The sequence below is a fragment of the Manis javanica genome, chromosome 12 (genome assembly GCF_040802235.1).
Source record: "Manis javanica isolate MJ-LG chromosome 12, MJ_LKY, whole genome shotgun sequence".
NCBI classification, from domain to species: domain Eukaryota; kingdom Metazoa; phylum Chordata; class Mammalia; order Pholidota; family Manidae; genus Manis; species Manis javanica.
Window position 1 is genome coordinate 64,735,853 of NC_133167.1, and position 22,400 is coordinate 64,758,252.

At 46.9% G+C, this 22,400-nt stretch overlaps 1 long non-coding RNA gene across 1 annotated transcript; it reads right to left on the bottom strand.

Moving 5' to 3' along the window:
• Nucleotides 1-8,107: 8,107 nt before the first annotated feature.
• LOC140845073 (uncharacterized) lies at nucleotides 8,108-22,191 on the bottom strand. The gene is made up of 3 exons (XR_012123712.1): nucleotides 18,791-22,191; nucleotides 18,605-18,664; nucleotides 8,108-9,721 (listed from the first exon to the last, which is right to left on the bottom strand). It is a non-coding gene; the product is annotated as an uncharacterized lncRNA (long non-coding RNA).
• Nucleotides 22,192-22,400: the final 209 nt, after the last annotated feature.

The window sequence follows — 22,400 nt, forward strand, 5'->3', positions numbered from 1 at the left end:
CGCCAGCCCGCGCTGTGAGCATGCGCGCGGACGGCGGCTCTACGGCGCGGAGTCCCGCCCTCACTGCGAGGACATCGGGTTGGAGTATTGGGCCCGGAACTGGAAGGAGAGTGTTTGGATAAGTACTTATTTTTCAGTAGGTACTGACGGCGTTTGTATTCAGCCCTTACTCAGCTTCTCCATTCATATGAAGTATTTTGGCTTTTGTTTTATCAGATTATACTTTTCAAAAAGATTATTTTATTTCGTTACATCATGTAATAATTCTGAAAAAAATAACAATTATTAAAGTTTTTAAAAATCAAGGATTCATAAAATCTTAGAGTTAAGAAGACAATACAGTAGAGTGTTTAAAGCTTGGAGTCTGGAATCAGACTGTGTTCAAATAGCAATATCCCAGTTCACAGACTGTGTGACCTTGGACAAGTTACTCAACTGCTCTGTCCTCATGTTAAAGTGGGCCAGTGATAAAATATCACCTATTTCCTATAGTTGTGGGCATTATACACGATATACCTTGCTCAGATCTGCCTGACATATAGCAACAAAAGCAACATACGTTAATTTAAAACAAAAAATGTGATTATAAAAGAACAAAATGCCATATAGTGCAGAAGCCTGTTGCCTCTGCTACAGCCATTTACTATTAGTATATGTTTTTTGGTTTTTTTTGAGAGGGCATCGCTCATATTTATTGATCAAATGGTTAACAACAATAAAATTCTGTATAGGGGACTCAATGCACAATCATTAATCAACCCCAAGCCTAATTCTCAACAGTCTCCAATCTTCTGAAGCTTAACGAACAAGTTCTTACATGGTGAACAAATTCCTACATAGTGAACAAGTTCTTACATGGTGAACAGTGCAAGGGCAGTCATATCACAGAAACTTTCAGTTTTGATCACGCATCATGAACTATAAACAATCAAGTCCGATATGATTATTCATTTGATTTTTATACGTGATTTATATGTGAATCCCACATTTCTCCCTTATTATTATTATTATTATTATTTTTTAAATAAAATTCTGAAGTGGTAGGTAGATGCAAAATAAAGGTAGAAAACATAATTTAGTGCTGTAAGAGGGCAAATGTAGATGATCAGGTCTGTGCCTATAGACTAAGTATTAATCCAAGCTATTAGTATATGTTTTGCACAATAATTTTACTCACTTAATTTCAGGGAACTTTTCCTTGTGTTGAGGCCATCTTTTATTTTCCCTCATTTTTCTTGAAAATTTAAAATGATAATGGTGAAATAGCCTGTTTAAGTGATCTCAGGACTTCTTGACAGCCCCCAAACAAATCAAATGTATTTATTTGGAAAGAAAAATTCATTTACAGATTCACTCCAGACATTGCATCAAGCCAATGAGAAGAAAAAAGAGAACTATGCTCTGGTGGTTTAAATTCAGATTAATCAGTTCTCTTTTATTCCTTCAAACATTTATCTAGTATCAACTTTGTGCCAGACATAATTAAAAACTTAATTCTTGTTTTGATCAAGTCACTGAGAATATAGATATTTAACGGAACAAATCACATGTGTCAGGGTACTCTCTCTCATCCATTCAGCAAACTGTTTTATTACGTGCCTGCCAATAAACTGGTATGGAGCTTGGCACTGGGAATAAGAAGACCAAACTCGTGTAACTCTGTGGGGCAAATCCTGGGGCAAAATACCTTTGAAACGGAAATCAGTCAAAAGAGAAATAAAGTGGGAGAAACCTATTTATTGAGTACAAGCAGTCTTCCACTACTGCTCGGCCATGTCTCTTGCATCCCAGCTGTAGAAGAAGGGGACCCCACCCAACCTCTCCAGTTCAGATATGCCCTTGCTTGCCCTTATAATTACCTATTGATATGGAGATAGACTACTTCTTTCCACCCTTGGAAACACCTATTGATATGGAGATGCACTAAGGCTGGGCGAGAGATTCTAGAAATATTGCAATTTTACATGGACCCCACCCCTCCAGAAAGCTCACCTCATAATCTACACACTCCCCATCTTCCACAATGGCCCCTGTGCAAGAAAACTGGAGCACTGTAAATAGACTAATAACAATAACAATATAATCCTCAAACCAGAGGATTCAGCTGAATTCAAAGTCCTTTGCAGATTAAGTCCATAGCTCACCCATCCCACAGTCAGTAGCTGAACAGACAGGGAGTTCAGAGTAATCATCACACAGCACATGCAGATGGGGTGGGTCCAGGCCATAGGGACTGTAAAAGAAAATAACCTTAAGGGCAATAAGATACATGTTTTAATGACACCAGCATAGGCAAATATTGTCCATCAGGTAGGATACATTCAGAGAGTGGTCCTGTGATAGGACAGTGGCAGGAATGGGATCTCATCCTGGCCTAGTATACCAGACTTTCACTCCCCTCCCTGTGGGAGTTACAGATAGGTCAATATATAGGGCTATGGGAGGTACATGCACTGGCCATAAACATAAAACTTCCCCATAAGATGCTCTTACCTCCTGGACATTTTGGGTACACTACTGTGATCTTTGGGGGTCACTCTGCTGTTACTCCAGGAATATACATGAGGTCAGCTTCCAGGCCTTGTCCCCAAGGTGCCAGAAGGGCCAGCCATCACTTGTCCCTGTGTTGAAATCTCCAGGGCCACGTCCACTAACAGTGTATGCAGGATTTAATACAGTTGGAGTTGGTAGCAGGATGTTGCTTGGCTGGCCATATTCTGACTTCAGTAACTCCTCTTTGGTTTGCACATACAGTTGTATAGGAGAGGCAGCAGTGTGTGTTAGCATATCCACAGGGCTCAAGGCTCCTTTCAGGGCTTCTCATTCAAATGCCACAGCACTGTCCGTGGGTGAACTCACCAACCCTGTAGACTGTTGGTGTCTGACTTCAGACCAGAGTTCAACAAATTGTTGTACCTCTTTATCATGCCTGCCCCAGTAGGGTTATATAGTACATGAAACTTCCACTTTATTCCTAATTGCTGCATCCATTCATGTAACACATGTCCTGTAAAGTGGGTGCTTTGATTGCTCTCAGTCACCTATGACCAGCCATAGGTTGCAAAGAGTTGCTCTAGGCCCCTCTTGGTGGTTTGCACAATGTTCTGCACATGTGCTGATCTGCACAATGTTCAGGAAAAGCAATTAACAGTCCAGTAGACATGACCACCAAGTCATGGCATACCAGTATTCTTCTGATAAGGGCAGAGGCCCAATATAGTTTATCTGCTACCTGACAAGGGGTATCGACCCCTTTACTCTTGTCCCATGTTGCTGTGGGACTCAGTGTAAGTCCCTCTTAGAGCACAAAAGGCACTCCCTCCGTACTCTGCTGACTTCTTCAAAGGTCAATGACAAGCCCCAGTGACATGCTACAGACCACATTGTCTTTTGCCCTATGTGCAACAAACACTAATGTAACCATGGGGCCACATCAGAGGCAGGCTTTCCTTGTAGCCAACACACTTGGGCCAATATGTCTGCTTCATCATTCCCTGGGGATGCCAAAGGCAAATGGCCTGTCACATGATATACAGTAAGAGTCTTATTCTGGTCAGAGGCCCATACGTCTTGCCACAATTCTTGCCCCCAAAAGGACCAGTGACCAACCATCCACTTAACATGGTACCATGTCAGGAGCCACAGGGTCAAGCCCCAATAGACAGCCCAGCTGTCAGTGCAGACAACTCTAGGGGAGGGCTTCTGGGTGATCAGGAGCCATACTGTCCACAACTTAGTCCATTAGCTGCTCTTCTCCTCTCCATCCTCCATCCATATGGTCTCAGTCTTGGAATGAAAAGCCACAGCCCACCACTTCAGGGGCTGCCCACCATCTGTATACCAAGCATCTTCAGGTATAGGTGCTTTTCTCCCCTAATAATGACTCTCAGCTACCAATGGTTCAAAAGCAAGTTCTTCCTGCTTTCCACTGGTATATGTCACTGGCCCCAGTAAGCATTGGAGTTCTCCACTTAAGGGGTGAGTAGACAGGGTGCTGTGCTGCTGTAAGTATGCACCCCATTTGGCCAGCTTAGGTGTCTGTGCCATACCACTCCATGGCCTTTGGGTCCAGTCTCACACTCACCCTGCAATGGAATAAGTTGTTATTACCATGGTTGGAGCTGTTCCAGTGATGAGCTCCATAGCCAACAAGGCATGGTACACAGCAGCCGGATGCTTCTCTATCAAGGTACACTAGACCTCTGCTCCTTTCCATAGCTGTGACTAGAATCCAATAAGTTGCTGTGTCTCTTCTAGCTGCTGCCAAAGGCCCCATCCACAATCATCTTTGGTTACATGAACATCTAGCTCACAGGGCCTTTATGAGTCCATTACACTCAAGGCCCATATGGCCTTGACTGCCCGCTTGGCAGCAGTAAAAGCAGCTGCACATTTCATCCCAGTCCCACCTGCTGCCCTTTCGTACCAACCTGTATAAGGGCTTCAGAATTTGTGCCAAGTGTGGCATAAACACTCTCCAGTGGCCCCAAAGACCCAAAAACTCTTATAAGACTGCCGCAGTTGTAGGGTTAGGGAAAGCCTGGACCTTGTCTGTGACTGCTTCTGGAACAACTTTAGTCCTACCTGACCAGACAACCCCCAAGATCTTTACTGACAAACCAGGTCCCTGAACCTTGGTGCTTTCCACAGCCTATCCTTTCTCCCGCAGATGTTGTAGCAGTCTAGGAACTGCCCCTTCTTAATCTGCAAGAGGTTCAGACATGAGCATGATATCATCAATGTAGTGATACAGCCACACCATTTGCGATTTCTTCCATGTGGCCAATTCCTGGGCTACAAGTCCATGACAGATGGTGGGACTGTGGAGGTATCCCTGTGGAAGGACCGTGAATGTTCACTGCCACCTTCCCATGTGAAGGCAAACTGTTTCTGACTTCCCTGTTCTATGTCAATAGGAAAGAAAATATTAGCAAGGTCCACAACATAATAATACGTCCCTATGTTTATGACTGAGGGTGTCCATAAGGCTGCTATAGAGGGGACAGCAGAATGCAAAAGGAACTTACTTCAATTCCCTGTAATCCATGGTCATACACCATGAGCCATCTGGCTTTTTCACTGGCCACTCTAGGGAATTAAAAGGACTATGAGTGGCCATTATGATGCCCACCTTCCCCAACTATAGAGTTTCTCCAATTTCCTTGTGCCCCCCAAGCAATTTATACTGCTTAGTATAAATTGTCACCTGTCACTTAGTATAAAACTGCTTAGTATTTGTCACCTGCCAAGGTACAGGAAGAGCTACAGGCGAGTGCTTAGCATATCCCATCAGAACTGTCTTTGAAGGGGACTTAGTTTTTCCCCCAGAAGTTAATTTTATTTTTAGAACCTTCCTTAGCATAAGTGCTGCCATTTCAAGGATACTACCTCAGCCAATCAGAGCTTCGGCTCTCTCCTCACCAGTCAGCAAGAAGCCCACCAACTACCCCTAGACCCAGCCAATCAGCCAATGCCACACCTCTCACCCCACCAACTGCCCCTAGATCCCCAATAAAACCTTTGTACTTTTGAAACTCGCACTCTTTCTCTGCCATCTTGCCACTGCGTTGGTGCAGATGAGAGATTGAGCTCAAGCTAGCTCGAATAAAGGCTCTTTGCTTTTGCATGGATGTTGGCTCTTTGGTGGTCTTCTGGGATTCACAACTTTGGGCACAACATCCTTACCACACGTACCCTCAGTCTGAACTCAACTGCAGTGGTCTTTAACCACAGACCCTGCAGGATGTCTACCCCCAAAATATGTTCAGGGATGGGAGAAATGTACACAGTATAGTCCTTTGGGGGTAAACTCCCTATTCCTAATGGGATTTGGGCTTTATTCACTCTAATTGCCTTAGCCCCATAGTCATCTATCACAACAAGGGTCTCAGGAAAACACTCAGGGTTACCATAAGTCAGAGAATATTCAGCTCCTGTGTCCACCAGTGCCAGGATACATTGTACATTCACAGGGGACCACTGAATTGCTAATCCTAGATGTGTCCTGTGGTCCTCACAATGTCCCCCAAGATGGGGACCTTGAACACCCCCATCAGTCAAACCATGATGCCCCATCATCCTCCTGTGGGAGTGAGGGCCTAGGTGGAGCCTGAATACTGTCCCCCAGGAAGTCTTTCAGGGAGACAGGCTGGGCATGGGGCTTTGCCTCTGGCTTCCATTTCCTGGGCCTCAGCAGCTGGAACTGTTGCTCTGGCTTTAATTGGTGCCACAGTTCTAACAAGATCCTGTTGGGCTGTCCATCAACTTTTTCTTTCACTACTCCAGCCTTTATCAAATCAACCCACATCTGGGTCCTTGAGACCTTCATGGTGCTCTCTGCACCTCTCCTTTCAGTTGTAGCCTGTACTTCCTTCTGTGCTCTTATTGTTTCAACCTCCCCCAGATCTGCTAAAGTACGAGTAGCCTCACTTATGGGTTGTCCTATGTGGGGGGCAAGAATAGTCACTAGGGAACCAAAGAGAGATGGGGGAGCTGTATGGAGATCCAGATTTCTCATTCCTACAGAGAGAAATGCCTCATCAGGGCTCTCAGGAGTCCATATTATAGATGACATTTTTCATGCCCAACTCCCCTAACACCTGCTGCAGCTCTGCATGTTTTCCAGCTAGTTGGTAAGTATGGTAAATCACCCTGTTTAGGTCAAACTGCCCTCATGTTTGCTGTCAGTCAATTCAGAAGCACTTGATTCCCTGAGATGTGATGGGCACATTGCAAACGCTGCCAGAGGGAAGGGTGAGTCATCAGGAAAGCCAGTCTACCCATTTCAGAATTCGACATAACAACATTTTGCACCCCTATATCCCAGAGACTGAAAAGCCATGTAGGCAGAGGTTCCAATGCCTTTAGCTGAAACCAGACACTCATTTCCACCAGCTCATCCTGGGTATAGGGGTGGAGCATGGAGCGCTCCACAACCTGGGGAAGAGGCTGCTCCTCCCAAGGAGCCCATGGTAGTTGTGTTTTCATTTTCTTAATTACAACCAGGTGAGCCTTTAATACAGGAGAGGCTGGTGCCTTGGGCAGTATCCTCAGTGACAGATTGGCCCTCAGCCTCACCCTCTCATCCTCTCCTGACATGTCCTCTACCATCTTTGGGGCTGAGGGCACTGCTCTTCCCACTCACCCCTATGGCCTCCTGCATTGCAGCTTCTCCTGCTGCCTCCTCCCTCTCTGCTAACATATCTTCCTGGAGCACAACCTGTCTTCTTAATAACCATCTCTCTTTCTTAAGGGCATCCAAGCGATGTGGAAGTGTGTCTCCTGACAAAGTCTCTCTCTCTCTCTCCTTGATAGTCCTCTCTTTCTCCTCAATAACCCTCTCTCTCTCCTCAATAACCCTTTCAACTACCTCAAGAAACAGACATCCCACAATCCTAGGTGCTACATGGTCACTCAGGGCCTCTAAGCTGTCTTCTATCTCACAGAGAGCTAATTCCACAGCTTCTAGTGTCTCCACCCTTCCTGAATTCTGGGGAAGGCCCCATGCATCTAGGAGGTGCTTTATCCTAGACAATTCCCCTTTAGGGGCTCCCAATTGGAAGCCCCACAGATAGGGGGCTCCTGGGTGAAGCTGCACCCTCTACTGCTGCAGTCACTTGGGCTTCTCCACTATCCACAGTGGCCATTCTGAGTATCTGTGCACCATCTCTAGGGGCAGCCCCTCCAAGGGTGCACCCATGAAGACAGATTTCGCATTCAGAGGTCCTGCCAACTACTGCCAGATGTAACTCCACGGGGAAAATCCTGGGTCAAAACACTTTGAAACTGAAATCAGTCAAAGGGAGAATTAAAGTGGGAGATACTCGTTTATTGTTTATAAGCAGTCATGCACTTCTGCTCACCCATGTATCTCACGACTGGGCTGCAGAAAAAGGAACCCAACACACTCTCAGGTCCAGATATACTCTCACTCTCCCTTGTAATTACCTATTGATATGGAGATGGCTACCTCTCTCCATCCCTTAGAAACACTTATTGATAGGGAGATGCACTAAGGCTAGGTGAGAGATTCCGGAAATACTGCAATTTTACCCACACTCTGCATGGAGACAGTGGCACCTAAACAAATGTAACTGCTCTTTTATGCAACACCGTGTCTGTATAGAACTGCAGATACAGTCTACTACACACTTACTGCAGAACACTTATTTAGTATCCCTATCAGGTCTCTGTTCCTTTACTCTCCCTCTAGCTTTTTATTCTCTGTCCCCTCCAGAGGCTAAGCTCTGTGCAGCCATTAGTCTTTGGAGAAAATGGATTCCTGGCTACATGTCAAGAAGTTTCATTTTTTCAGGTAGGAGCTAAGAAGACTCTCATGATAACCTCCATCTCTCTCATAGTATAACTTTGTAGGATAATATGCTAAAAGACTATCTTGGTGTAAATTTAAAACAATTATTTTAGAGAGCAACTTGTTGTATCTGTCGAAGTTTATGATGTACATAGTTGATGGCCCCAAAGCCCACTTCTAAAAATATATTCTAGGGAAATGTTCACATCTATGCACAATAAAGCACATTCAAAAATGTTTATAGCAGCATGGTCTATAAATGCAACAATTTGGAAATCAACTCAAAGACTATCAAAAAAGAATGGATAACAAATATTGTGGTGTAAATGTAACAATGAAATAGTAAACTATATGGTGATGAAAACAAACCAGATATGCATGCACTGACATTGATGAAATTCACAAACATAATGCTGAGTTAAAATTTTTTGGAGAAATATAATGTTAGGGTCCGGGCTTCCGAGGCTTCTCCAGAGAACAAACTACACAGGCATAGAGATGTAAATTCAAGCAAAGTCTTTATTCAGCCAGCTAGCTGGGGTCCAAGTCAGCCCATCGCAGCGGGTCTCAACAAGGACCCCGAGCACTCAGAGCCAAGGGTTTATATAGCATTTTCAAAGCACTTAACTCATAGTAATTTCCCACAACTATACATTATTCCTGCAAGACATACATCCTGGGGTTAAGCAAGGGCAGGATAAGACTACTCCTCAATGGTTAGGGAGGTTCTGCACGATAAGCTTGGTATGTAAGATTAACTGAGCAAGGATCACAGCTGCCCACCACCCAGTGCTCATGATTAACTTGTTTTTCAAGGCCTTACCTAGTTCTAGTTTTTCTTTTTAAGTCACATACTCAGAAAATGGCTTCTAGGCCTTTAAGATAGCTATGCTTATGCTAACTTATTTCTATTCTTACATTTCGCTCTTCTTCTTGTATCTATTTCAATCATGAAATTAGGGGTCATCTGTTTGGTTAACACTCTGATAGTTCTGTCTCAACACTATGATTTGCATGGTGCTAATGCGTTCTTTGATAAAGGTAACACATGGAGTGACTCCGGTTTGGCGGGCTTACTACTTGTTAGAATAAGCTGGGGTGGTGCTGATTACTTCTGTCCTGTTGCAGAGGGAGGTGTAAGTTTTAGGAACTCTCTCAATGCAGGTTCTTTGCCTACTTACAGAGGATAAAGTGAGTCTTGGTCTTTGTCTCATTCTCTCTTCTACAGATAGGGACTCTAGCTGCTGCTAGGGAAAAGGGGCGATGACCGCTCTGGCTGCTTCGTGCTGAGAAGGGGACGCAGTAAAGGGTGCAGCTAGGTCTCCATCACTGGTCAGTTGAGAGGGCTTCAGAAGGCTGGCGCTTCTATTCTGGGTTTCATTTCTATTACTATTTGCAGTTTTGTGGCTTCTAGGCAAGATAAAACAAATTGTGTTATTAGGTTATGTAGCAACATCTGGAGTTGGATTTTCTATTCTGGAAGGAGGCTGCCGTTATTGAAACAATACTTTTCTCTAAAATCACCCTCATTTTTATTAGAAATAACCAGGTTAAGAAAATAATTAACAGCAGGCTTGATCATTTGCACAAGTGCAGCAAGAAGAGCAATTGATTACACAGGTTCTTTTAAATATGCTTTGCTAGAACTTTTTGTAAGGAATTTCAGATTGAACTTTTAAAGGCCTCTTGAGGCCAGACAGCCAAGCTAGACTTGCCATCAGGCTTTGCCTGCAGTACTTGTAGATTTGGATGAATTCTTCTCTTCTCGAGGTCTCTGCACCTGCCAGGAAGTGACTTTCTTTACTCACCTGGTAAGGCTGCTGGGAACTCTGTAAGCAAGGTACCAGGCCAGTTCTTCCAAGGGGCTTTGTTGGCTTTATAAAGTCAATCTTAGTTCTTTAAAGTTGTTCACATCTGAGTCCATGCACATGTCTCTCAGGTATGACATTCCAGTCAAAGCCCTGGCAGTATAACCAGTGTTCTTAAGTAGTCTTATCACAAGGAAAGCAGATTCTTATTGAACTCGTGCAAATAAACATACTGCCATGGAATACAAAAACAGTCACTGAAAGTTTTAAACTCTGGAGGGATTAGGTAGAGAGAAGGATGTTTCAATTCTGCTCATAAAGATAAGTCATTTACTAAATGAAGGGTCCCCACCAGTAAGATGGCAAACTTCCGGCTTCTTTTCAGGGTCCTCGGTTCCCGCCGGCGCCACCTGAAGCCCAATCACCTCTCGCCCCCCTCCCAATCCCAGCACCTAGCCAACAGCCACCAGCCCCATAGAAGTAACACCACAATCACCCTATGCCCCATCCTATATAACCCAGTACCTTTCCCTAATAAAGCGGAACTCTCCGGTGAATTGCTGTTGTGTGTCGCTCCTTTCCTTTCATTGGTGCCGAAACCAGGGAGACGGGACACCCCAACTGGGCCCCGTCTTCCCCCAACACCAGCAGCAGCTTGCCCTCGTCCTCTTTTTCCGGCGCTGGCTCATCACACTCACCACTCCTCTCTGGCCTTTAGGTAAGTTCCCCCCCCCCCGGGGTGGGCCACTCTTCCCTGAGCTATCGCAGTGCCATTGACCGTGATCATCCAGCAAGGCCCTGACGCTCAGGGACGAGGAGGGAACGCTCCCCGCCTCAGGCCTTCACGGCTGCGGCGGACCCTCAGGCCCCTCCTCCAAAAGCCATAAACCCCCGCCTCAGCTGAAACTTTTTAAGCAAAATTTTCCCGGGGTGGGCCACTCTTCCCTGAGCTATCGCAGTGCCATTGACCGTGATCGTCCGGCAAGGCCCTGACGCTCGGGGACGAGGAGGGAACGCTCCCCGCCTCAGGCCTTCATGGCTGTGGCGGCCCCTCAGGCCCCTCCCCCGACAGTCATAAACCCCCACCTCAGGCCTTCACAGCTGCAGCAGACTCTCAGCCCACCCCCCGCCTCCAACAGCCATAAATGAGGTGACTCCTTTGCGGATGAGAACGCTCCCTTTCCCGCCCCCTCCTCCTTCTGTTCCGTCCGCCGAAACCTGTTCGGTCTGCCGAAAACGCCTAGCGCTAGGTACCTCGTGACTCCGGCACTCTGCCTTCTTAGGGAAGTCTGGGTGACGACCCACACTTCCCAAGAAATTCCGACTCGTATACGAGTTTCCGCAGACCACCAAGGATCATCGGGGATGCCCTTTGTCTCCTTGTGGTCTGCCTCCAGTCCGAGGATCTCCCTTTGTCTTCCCCTGTTTGTCTCTTTCTCTGTCCTTTAGCCATGGGAACCTCCTCATCCCTCCCTGAAAGTTCACCTCTTGAATGCCTGCTTAAGCATCTGGCTACCCTCTCCCTGACGCCTGATATAAAACCAAAACTTCTCCGTAAATATTGCTCCCAAGATTGGCCGACATAACCCCTAGACAATAACAACCAATGGCCCGCAGGGGGAACTCTTGATCCTAACATCACTCGCAATCTCTTTAACTACTGCCAGCGCCTGAAAAAATGGAAGGAGATTCCCTATATCGAAGCTTTTCGCCTCCTAGCTCAAAATCCCAGCCTCTGCACCACCTGCTCCCCGCCCCAAGTTCTCCTAGCCTGCAAGCTGTCTCCCTCCCCTCCACACACTCCCAGTCCCTCTTCAATTACCTTTGACCCAGCCGACGAGCCTTCAGCCCCTTCCCCTCCTACAACCCCTCCACCCTCCGCCCCCGCTGCCGCCTCTTTCCCCATGGCAGAAGCCTCCCGTCCTCTCGCTTCCCCTTCTTCTCCTACAACAGCCCCTCCCCCTTCCTCTACCGCCGCCACCACTGCCTCTTTTCCCGCAGCAGAAGCTTCCCGTCCTCTCCCTTCCCCTTCTTCTCCTACAACAGCCCCTCCCCCTTCCTCTACCGCCGCCACCACTGCCTCTTTCCCCGCAGCAGAAGCTTCCCATCCTCTCCCTTCCCCTTCTTCTCCTACAACAGCCCTTCCCCCTTCCCCTATTGCCGCCGCCGCCTCCACCCCCGCAGAAGCCTCCCATCCTCTCCCTTTCCCCTCCTCCACCATCTCCTCCTGCACCTCACCACCTCCTCCTCCATCCCCCTCACCTTCCCCCCTCCCGCAAATCGAGCCTGAGCCTTTCAGCCCCCCTTTAACTAAGTTCCAAGAGCCTCGTCTGTCTTTGCCCCCTCAGATTCGGTCCGGAGAGCCTCCCAAAATTATCGTGGCTTTGCCCCCATCACCTGTTTCCCCTGCACAGACTGAGCCAGAACCCTTCAGTCCCCCTCAGACTCGGTCCCGAGGGCCTCCCAAAATTATCGCCTCGCTCCGGGAAGTAGCAGGATCCGAAGGCATCTTGCACGTTCACGTCCCTTTCTCCTTAGGAGATTTAGCCCAACTAGAGAAACGCCTAGGTTCCTTTTCCACTGATCCCACGACCTACATCAGGGAGTTTCAATGGACCCTCCAGTCTTACAGCCTCACGCATCATGACATTTTCATGCTCCTGGCCAATACTCTCCTCCCTGAGGAGCGTAGACGAGCTTGGGACTTGCCCAAATGCATGCTACCGAAACCCACAGGACTGACCCCACCTGTCCCCCTGGTCCCACTGCTGTCCCCGAACAAGACACACACTGGGATTATAACACCGCTGTGGGTCTCCACTCTCGAGATATTTTTGCCTCCTGCTTAATAGCAGGTCTAAAAAAGGCAGCTCGTAAAGTAGTCAATTTTCAAAAGCTCCAAGACATAATTCAAAAGAGAGACGAAACCCCCTCCGAGTTCTTAGACTCACTCAAGCCCTATTACAGTATACCAGCCTGGACCCAGAAACACCTGAAGGAAGACAGGTCCTTATGACATACTTCCTAGCTCAAAGCTACCCCGACATTAAAGCTAAACTCAAAAAGTTAGAACAGGGCCCTGCTACCCCACAGACTGAGATCCTAACAGTGGCCTTTAAAGTCTTCCATAACCGGGAGGAGGAGAAAGAATGCCATAAACAAAAAGCTGATCAGGCAAATTTCCAGATGTTGGCCCAGCTGATAAAACCACAACCTGGGCGCCCCTCTACAGACAAGCCCCCCCCAGGAGCTTGTTTCAAGTGCGGAAAAGAGGGACATTGGTCAAGGGCGTGCCCCTCCCCCAGATCTCCTACCACCCCATGCCCCAGATGCCACAAAAAGGGCCACTGGGGGTCTGATTGCCCAACCACCCGAAGGGGAGGCTGGACGAACAACCCCCATCCTAAGCCCACCGTAGTGGGGCTGGCAGAAGAAGATTGACGGGGCCCGGGGGCTTCTCGCCCGACCATTTCCATCACCAAACAGGAGCCCAGGGTTACTTTAACAGTAGGCGGTCACCCCATCTCCTTCCTCCTAGATACAGGAGCCACCTTCTCAGTCTTGCGAGAATACCGGGGCCCTACCACACCAGCCATTACTCCTATAGTCAGGGTAGGAGGCAAACAGATTTTCCCATTAAACCCCCCCCCTTTTATGCACAATCCTAGACAGTCCCATACCTTTCTCCCACTCCTTCCTAGTTATGCCCCAGTGTCCCATCCCTTTACTAGGACGGGACATCCTTTCCCTCCTCCACGTTTCCATAACTATATCCAATACCACAGCCCCCAGTACTCCCTTTCTGATGGCCCTCATAGCCGACAACCCCCCTCTACCCAATGAAAGCTCCAGTTCTGCCCTTATACACCCTGTAAATCCCAAAGTTTGGGACATTACAAGCCCCTCCATGGCCCTATGTCCCCCTGCCTCTATCAAATTATGTGACCCCTCTCAGTATATCTGTCAGGCCCAATACCCCCTAACCACTTCAGCCCTCATAAGCCTCCAACCCATCATTCAAGATCTCTTAAACAAAAACTACCTCAGACCCACTCACTCCCCATTTAATACCCCCATATTAGCTGTTAAAAAAAACAACGGATCTTTCCGCCTTGTCCAAGACCTTCGCCTCATCAACATAGCCGTTGTCCCTATCCATCCCTTAGTTCCAAATCCATACACCCTTTTATCGCAGATCCCTGCTTCTGCATCCCACTTCTCAGTCCTAGATCTCAAGGACGCATTTTTTTCTATCCCTCTAGACCCCTCCTCCCAAGATTTTTTTGCCTTCACCTGGACGGACCCATATACCAGACATTCTGTACAACTTACTTGGACAGTTTTACCATAAGGCTTCCGAGATAGTCCCCATATTTTTGGACAAGTCCTAGCTCAAGACCTCAAACAGTTTCACCATGATCACCCCGAGTCCACTTTATTACAATATGTAGATGATCTTCTGCTCTGCAGTCCCTCGTGGGAACAGTCTCAACTTGACACTGCGTCTCTACTTAACCTTCTAGCTTCCAGAGGTTACCGAGTATCCCCTGTCAAAGCTCAAATCTCTTCCCCTTCTGTCACTTACCTTGGATTCCTTCTGTCTCAGCAAAGAAAGTCCATTACGTTAGACAGAAAACGACTCCTCTCTGACCTGCCCATTCCCAAAACCAAGACAGAAATCCTTTCCTTTCTAGGCTTGGCTGGGTATTTTAGAGCGTGGATCCCTAACTTCTCCCTGTTGGCAAGACCCCTATACGACCTCAGCAATGGCCCCCCTGAAGAACCATTATCATCCTCACCCCGACACTCCTTCATTAAGCTCCGTCAAGCTCTTGTAGAAGCTCCAGCTCTCCATCTCCCTGATTTGTCAAAACCCTTCTCATTATACATTCATGAGAGGTCCAGTCAAGCTCTAGGAGTCCTAGGCCAATATTATGGCCCATCCTTTGCCCCAGTAGCTTATCTCTCCAAGCAATTAGACCCCACAGTTCGGGGATGGGCCCCCTGCCTACGGGCATTAGCCGCTGGACAGCTCTTGCAGAAAGAAGCTAATAAACTAACATTCGGAGCGCCCCTTACCATTCTGTCCCCACATCACCTAAAAGATCTCTTAACCTACAAAAGTTTACAGACTCTCCCTCCCTCCAGACTCCTGACCTTACTGTCCTCTTTCCTCCAAAATCCAAACATTTCTTTCCTCCCCTGCCCGCCCCTGAATCCGGCCACTCTTCTTCCTCTGCCCTACTCTCCTCATACTCCCTCGCATGATTGGCTGGAAGCCCTTCACAACTTCCTTCCGTGCCACTCCACGATCTCTGAAGGAGCCCTCTCACACTCCGACCTCATCTGGTTTACTGATGGGTCCTCCTTTAAACATGAGGGCACCCACTACTCAGGATATGCAGTAGTCTCCCTCGAAGATGTCATTGAAGCACGAGCCCTACCCCCTGGTACAACCAATCAGCAGGCTGAACTCATTGCAGCCACCAGAGCTTGCACTCTGGCCCGGGACACGTCTCTCACATTGTACACTGACTCCAAATACGTATTCCACATTCTCTTGTCCCACGTGGCAGTATGGAAAGAACGAGGCCTCCTCACCACAAAAGGGAATTCCATAACTAATTCAGCCTTAATTACTAAACTTCTAGAGGCTTCACAACTCCCACACCGACTAGGCATAGTCCACTGCAAATCACATCAAAAAGATGACTCCCCCATTGCAAGAGGTAACAACAAGGCGACAGAGTAGCCCGGTCAGTTGCCCTATCAGAAAACGCACCAGACAACAATCCGTCTGCCCTTGCAGTTTTATCCTTATCACAAGACGCCCTCTGCTCTCAGGACAAAGAGTCTCTCTTCCGCCTCTTACATGACCTGTTCCATCCCAGCCCCCAATCCTTAATCCATTTTTTACAATCTTTTTATCCTCTCTCTCCTGAAGACAAAACCCTACTTAACCAAATCACCTGCAAGTGCATCATCTGCCAACGCACTAACCCTAATACCCCCCTCAAAGCCCGACCCTTCCCGGCTCATCAAGCAAGGGGTAATGTCCCCGCTGCAGATTGGCAAATAGACTTCACTAACATGCCCCCGGTACGACGTACCAGATACCTACTCGTGCTAGTAGATACATTTTCAGGATGGGTCGAAGCTTTCCCCACCACTAACAAATGAGCATCCGTAGTTGCCTCTATCCTCCTCACCCAGATCTTTCCTAGGTTCGGGATGCCCACTTCCCTCCAATCGGATAACGGCCCTGAGTTCACTGCCCAAATTATCCAGAACCTCTCCAAGTCGCTCTTGCTCCCCTGGCATTTACATTGTCCTTATCGACCACAAGCTTCAGGAAAAGTAGAAAGAGCCAATAGGACTCTAAAAGACATCCTGACCAAACTATCTCTAGAACTACACCTTGACTGGGTTCGCTTACTTCCCTTAGCTCTACTCCGCATTCGAGCCCTCTCAAAGAAACCTTCCTTCTTGTCGCCCTTTGAGATCATGTACGGCCGCCCGATTCTACCCCCGGGGCTCCCTTCCCACAAAGGACCAATTCCTCCCAATATAGCCCTTCCACTACTCTCTCTGCTCCGCACTGAATTGTGGAAATATCAGGATTGGCTCCTTCCTGATCCATCCGCCTCCCAAAATCCTCCTGTCTTACAGCCCGGCCAACTAGTGTTTTATAAGCCACCAGAGGATCAGCTCTCTCTCACCCCGAAATGGGAAGGTCCACACCCAGTTATTCTCTGCACCCCCTCGGCCGCCAAGCTCTCACTGCCTGATAACTCTGTCACCCCTTGGATTCATATCTCCAGGTTGAAACCAAATACCCAAGACTCACCTTCTCTGGACACCCAAGACCCATCAGTCACAAACCAGATTCCTTCGGATACAGCCCAAGACGCTGTCTACTCTACCACGCCTCATCCCTCTGATCCCTTGAAGCTCCGCATCTCCCGTGCACCCTCTTTGCCATCCATACCTGAATCATGACTTTTTCCTCCTTTACTGCTCTCTCGCTTTTTTCCCTCATTCCTATTGTCTTCCCTGCTGCCCCACCCTCCTTTGTATGGCGATTCAAAGTCAAGCAGACTTACACACAGCATCAAACAAAAGTTACTGCCCTCATTGCCACATCAGACTGCCCTCTGAAAGGCTGCTCTGAGCCTTTGTACCTCCACTTTCCTCCCTCCACTGAAGTATTCATTTACAGCTACCTTTATTCTCCCCACCTCTGCTTCCTCTATGACCAAAGACAAGCCTATTGCAGGCAATGGCAAGACACCTACGGGGGATGCCCCTACTGGTCTTGCACCATTCACTACATGGGTGACTTCCAGTACCCACAGTATTACTCCTCCAACTGTTTCATGAAATATCCCAACGGCTCATTCTCCTTATCAATCCCAGATCCCTGGGACTCTCGATGGGCTGCTGGAGTAACAGCCTCAGTTTACTACAAGGGGTCCTCGACCCCCCATGGTACCCTTCATATCTCTCGAGAGTATGTTCCCTCTCGCTCCTAGATCTTTCAAGTTGCATCAGATATCAGACATTCCGAAAAAGTCATTATCCAAACTCTTGGCGGCGCCACTTCATCTTCTTATTCCTCCTACTCTTGGTTACAGCTCATTCAAGACACCACCATCTTTCTCAACCACACCCTCAACACCGCCCATTGTTTCTTGTGCACATCACTACAGCTCCCACTGCTGGCCACCGTGCCCCTTAATATTTCCAACTACTCCTTCCATGCAGAAGGACAACCCCTCCGTCCCCTGGCAGACATACCCCTATGGGAACCAGAATACCCAGATAATCTCACCATCCACCACTGTGTAGTCCCAACTCCACCCCCCTCCAGTGCACTTCACTGCCTCTCTATCTACACCCCTACCTCTGGCTCTAAGAATTTTACGCAACCGGGACACTTCTTTTGGTGTAATGGCAGCCTTTTCAACTCACTACCTCTCAACTCTGATACACCCTGCATTCTCGTCACCCTAATCCCACAGCTTACACTTTACAGCATGGCAGAATTCCTTGAGCTCCAACCTCCCTTGCACTTGCGCACAAAAAGGGCTGCTTTCCTTCCCATCATGGTCGGTATCTCTTTAATCACCTCAGCCATTGGGGTGGGGTTTTCGGGAGGAGCCTTGGGTCACTCTCTATGGGCAGTTAGAGATCTCGACGCCAAACTTGAGGGAGCCCTGACATCCACTGCCGATTCCCTAGCCTCTCTCCAAAGACAGGTCACTTCGCTAGCTAAAGTCACCCTTCAAAACCGGCGGGCCCTAGATCTGCTTACAGCCGAGAAGGGCGGCACCTGCGTCTTCCTCCAGGAAGAGTGCTGCTATTACATCAACGAATTCGGCATTGTAGAAACTGACATCACCAAACTCACTGACCTTGCCTCCAGCCTCCACTCTGCTTCCAATTCCAACCCATTCTCTTCAATACCAACAAACCCCCTCCTCACCTGGCTCTGGCCCATTGCAGGCCCCATAATAGTCATTCTTCTCGTCTGTCTCTTCTTACCCTGTATAATAAAGTTCATCAAATCCCAAGTTGGAAAAATCTCTAATCAAGCTTTCAACCAGCTTTTACTCAGGAACTACCAGCTTCTGGCCACGGAAGACCCCTCACCCTCACGTGACCTCCTCACCACATGCTGAGATGGACCCCTCTCTCCGCTGGAAACTGTTCCTGGAAACAATGGCCGCAGATGCCTGGCTCCTGACACCCATATCCTCTTGGCACCATTGGAATCAACAGATCCTCAACCTATGGTTACAGGGAACCTTCATTGATTTCCAACCTGAAGAAATCCACATTTACTCATCCTTACTGTGGGGAGTCCTATCAACCCTTTCCTCCCAATCCTCAAACCCTCACTCCCTTCTCCACCCCTGTTCAGCAGGAAGCAGTCAGAGAGAAAGCAACGTCCACAAACCCATAGAGGAGAAAGGGGGAAATGAAGGGTCCCCACCAGTAAGATGGCAAACTTCCGGCTTCTTTTCAGGGTCCTCGGTTCCCGCCGGCACCACCTGAAGCCCAATCACCTCTTGCCCCCTCCCAATCCCAGCACCTAGCCAACAGCCACCAGCCCCATAGAAGTAACACCACAATCACCCTATGCCCCATCCTATATAACCCAGTACCTTTCCCTAATAAAGCGGAACTCTCCGGTGAATTGCTGTTGTGTGTCGCTCCTTTCCTTTCACTAAACTGTTGTCAGTTTAAGAGAACAAGGTTAAAACACTTTATCAGCAACATTTGAAATAAAAAGACACAAAATCATTTTCTTTAGTTTATGTAATCTTATGTAACTAATACTTGTTCTGCTGAAATCTAGTTCTTTACCAGTTTAGGGATAATACTATAAATGACAAAAGACTTACAAATGACAATGGTTAAAGATCTGATGAGAGCTTACTGTAAGACAGTTGACATAAGGAAATTCTGATATTTCTGTAATACAAAACATTCGGTAACAAAGTTTAGCATCATTTTCTTTGACAGTGTTTTCTTGGTAAATATATATATATATCAGATAAATAAGCTAAATTAGTCAAATACTTTCTCTAATGAGAAAAAATTTTTCTGACATGTTCCAGGGGCCCTCTGGAAAATATCAGAATTAACTAGAGGTAAAAGCAATTTTTTTGAACTTAGCATAAGTGTCTAAGACCAGATACAAAAAAACAGAGAAAGTGCTTAAGTCTACAGGTCTTCCCTGAAAGCTTCAAGAATGTTTTACTCTTTAATAGTAGATATAAGCTGCTATGCAAATTCTATTAAAAGCTCTAAGATCATTTGCATTAAAAAATATGGAGAGTCCCCTGAAGGACCACTACCAGTAAGATGGCAAACTTCCGGCTTCTCTTCGGGGGTCCTTGGTTCCCGCCGGCGCCACTTGAAGCCCAATCACTTCTCGCTCTCCTCCCAATCCCAGCACCTAGCTAACAGCCACTAGCCCCGTAGAAGTGACACCTCAATCAATTCATGCCCCTTCCTATATAACCCAGCACCTTTCCCTAATAAAGCGGAACTCTCCGGTTAATTGCTGCTATGTGTCGCTCCTTTCCTTTCATCCCCCATGTTTTTTTTAAAACATATGTTGGATTCCCCTGAGGAAGGCGCTGCCCCAAATCACTCACCAAAGACGTTTCTTGATGCAACAAGCAAGAGGAATTTATTCGGAAGCCAACTAGTTGGGGTCCAAGTCAGCCTGTCGCAGCAGGTCTCAACGAGGACCCTGAGTACTTACAACTAAGTGGTTATATAGGATTTTCTGAGGCATTCAGCCCTAGAGAATTACCATGGTTACAGATTATGTTGTAGTAACAAGATAACAATACTACATAGCAAGATAACAATACTACAAAGGCAGTAATTTTTCAAACCTACGATTTCTGGGTTAGTGCCACGTCCTGGGGATGTAGCAAGGTAGGGTCAGCTTTTATGCTTAACTAACCGAAAGGTTAGCGCTGCCAGCAGTCATGATTGATTAACTTGTTTTTCCAGAGGAGTTACCTGGTTTCAGTTGTTCCCTCTGAGTCATATATCAGAATGGCTTTTTGGGCTTCAAGATGGCTACTCTTAGGCTAACTTATTTCTCAGGGAGGTTGGGGTCCTACATTCCCCACTTCTTTTTCTGAACATTCTAATCATGGAATGTTGGTGTCTTCTTGATGTGTGAGGGTATGATACTGTTGTCTCAGCATTAGCACCTGCACAGCACTTACTCTTTTTCTAATAAAGGTTATTACTCGATTTAAAATGCAGGGACCTAAGGTGAGGAGCAATATAAAAATAAGCAGGGGTCCTGCCAAAGTGGATATTAGAGTTGTAAGCCATGGGGATCTAGAAAACCAGGATTCAAACAGGCTCTGGTTAGCTTCTCGTTCTCGCTTTCGCTGATCTAATCTTTCTCTTAATTTAGACATTGAGTCTCTTACTACTCTAGTATGGTCTGCATAGAAGCAGCACTCTTCTTTTAGAGCTGCACACAATCCACTTTCTTTTAGAAATAGTAAATCTAACCCTCGTCTATTTTGCAGCACTACTTCAGAGAGAGAGGTTAGGGACTTTTCAAGTTTAGAAATAGACTGTTCTATAGTTCTCAAATTTTCATCGATAGCTATTCTTAGTCCTTTGTAATGTTGGTTTCCTTGTATAATTGCAGCTGCCCCTGGTCCTACTCCGGCTGCGACTCCTACTCTTAGTAATACAGCTAGAGTGAGTGAGACTGGCTCTCTTTTATACCTTAGTTTAGGTTCTAATTCTGCCACGAATGATAAGTCATCATGATACATTAGTCTGGGTACTAACTGGACTATGATACAGAAATCACGGGAGGAGTTGAAGGCAGAAGTAGAGACACATGGGGTCACTCCAGTGTTACAAGCCTACTATCCCTTGGGAGGAGGGATTAAATACCTGTTTTTACCAGGGAAGGCTATGGGTATGGTCTCATTCTTTCTTCTACAGATAGAGACTCTAGCTGCTGCTAGGGAAAAGGGGCGATGACCGCTCTGGCTGCTTCGTGCTGAGAAGGGGGTGCAGTAAAGGGTGCAGCTAGGTCTCCATCACTGGTCAGTTGAGAGGGCTTCAGAAGGCTGGCGCTTCTATTCTGGGTTTCATTTTTATTACTATTTGCAGTTTTGTGGCTTCTAGGCAAGATAAAACAAATTGTGTTATTAGGTTATGTAGCAACATCTGGAGTTAGATTTTTTATTCTGGAAGGAGGCTACATTATTGAAACGATACTTCTCTCTAAAATCACTCTCATTTTTACTAGAAGTAACTAGGTTAAGAAAATAATTAACAGCTGGCTTGATTATTTGCACAGGTGCAGCAAGAAGAGCAATTGATTACACAGGCTCTTTTAAATATGCTTTGCTGGAACTTTTTGTAAGGAATTTCAGATTGAACTTTTAAAGGCCTCTTGAGGCCAGACAGCCAAGCCAGACTTGCCATCAGGCTTTGCCTGCAGTACCTGTAGATTTGGATGAATTCTTCTCTTCTCGAGGTCTCTGCACCTGCCAGGAAGTGACCTTCTTTACTCACCTGGTAAGGCTGCTGGGAACTCTGTAAGCAAGGTACCAGGCTAGTTCTTCCAAGGGGCTTTGTTGGCTTTATAAAGTCAATCTTAGTTCTTTAAAGTTGTTCACATCTGAGTCTATGCACATGTCTCTCAGGTACGACATTCCAGTCAAAGCCCTGGTAGTATAACCAGTGTTCTTAAGTAGTCTTCTCACAAGGAAAGCAGA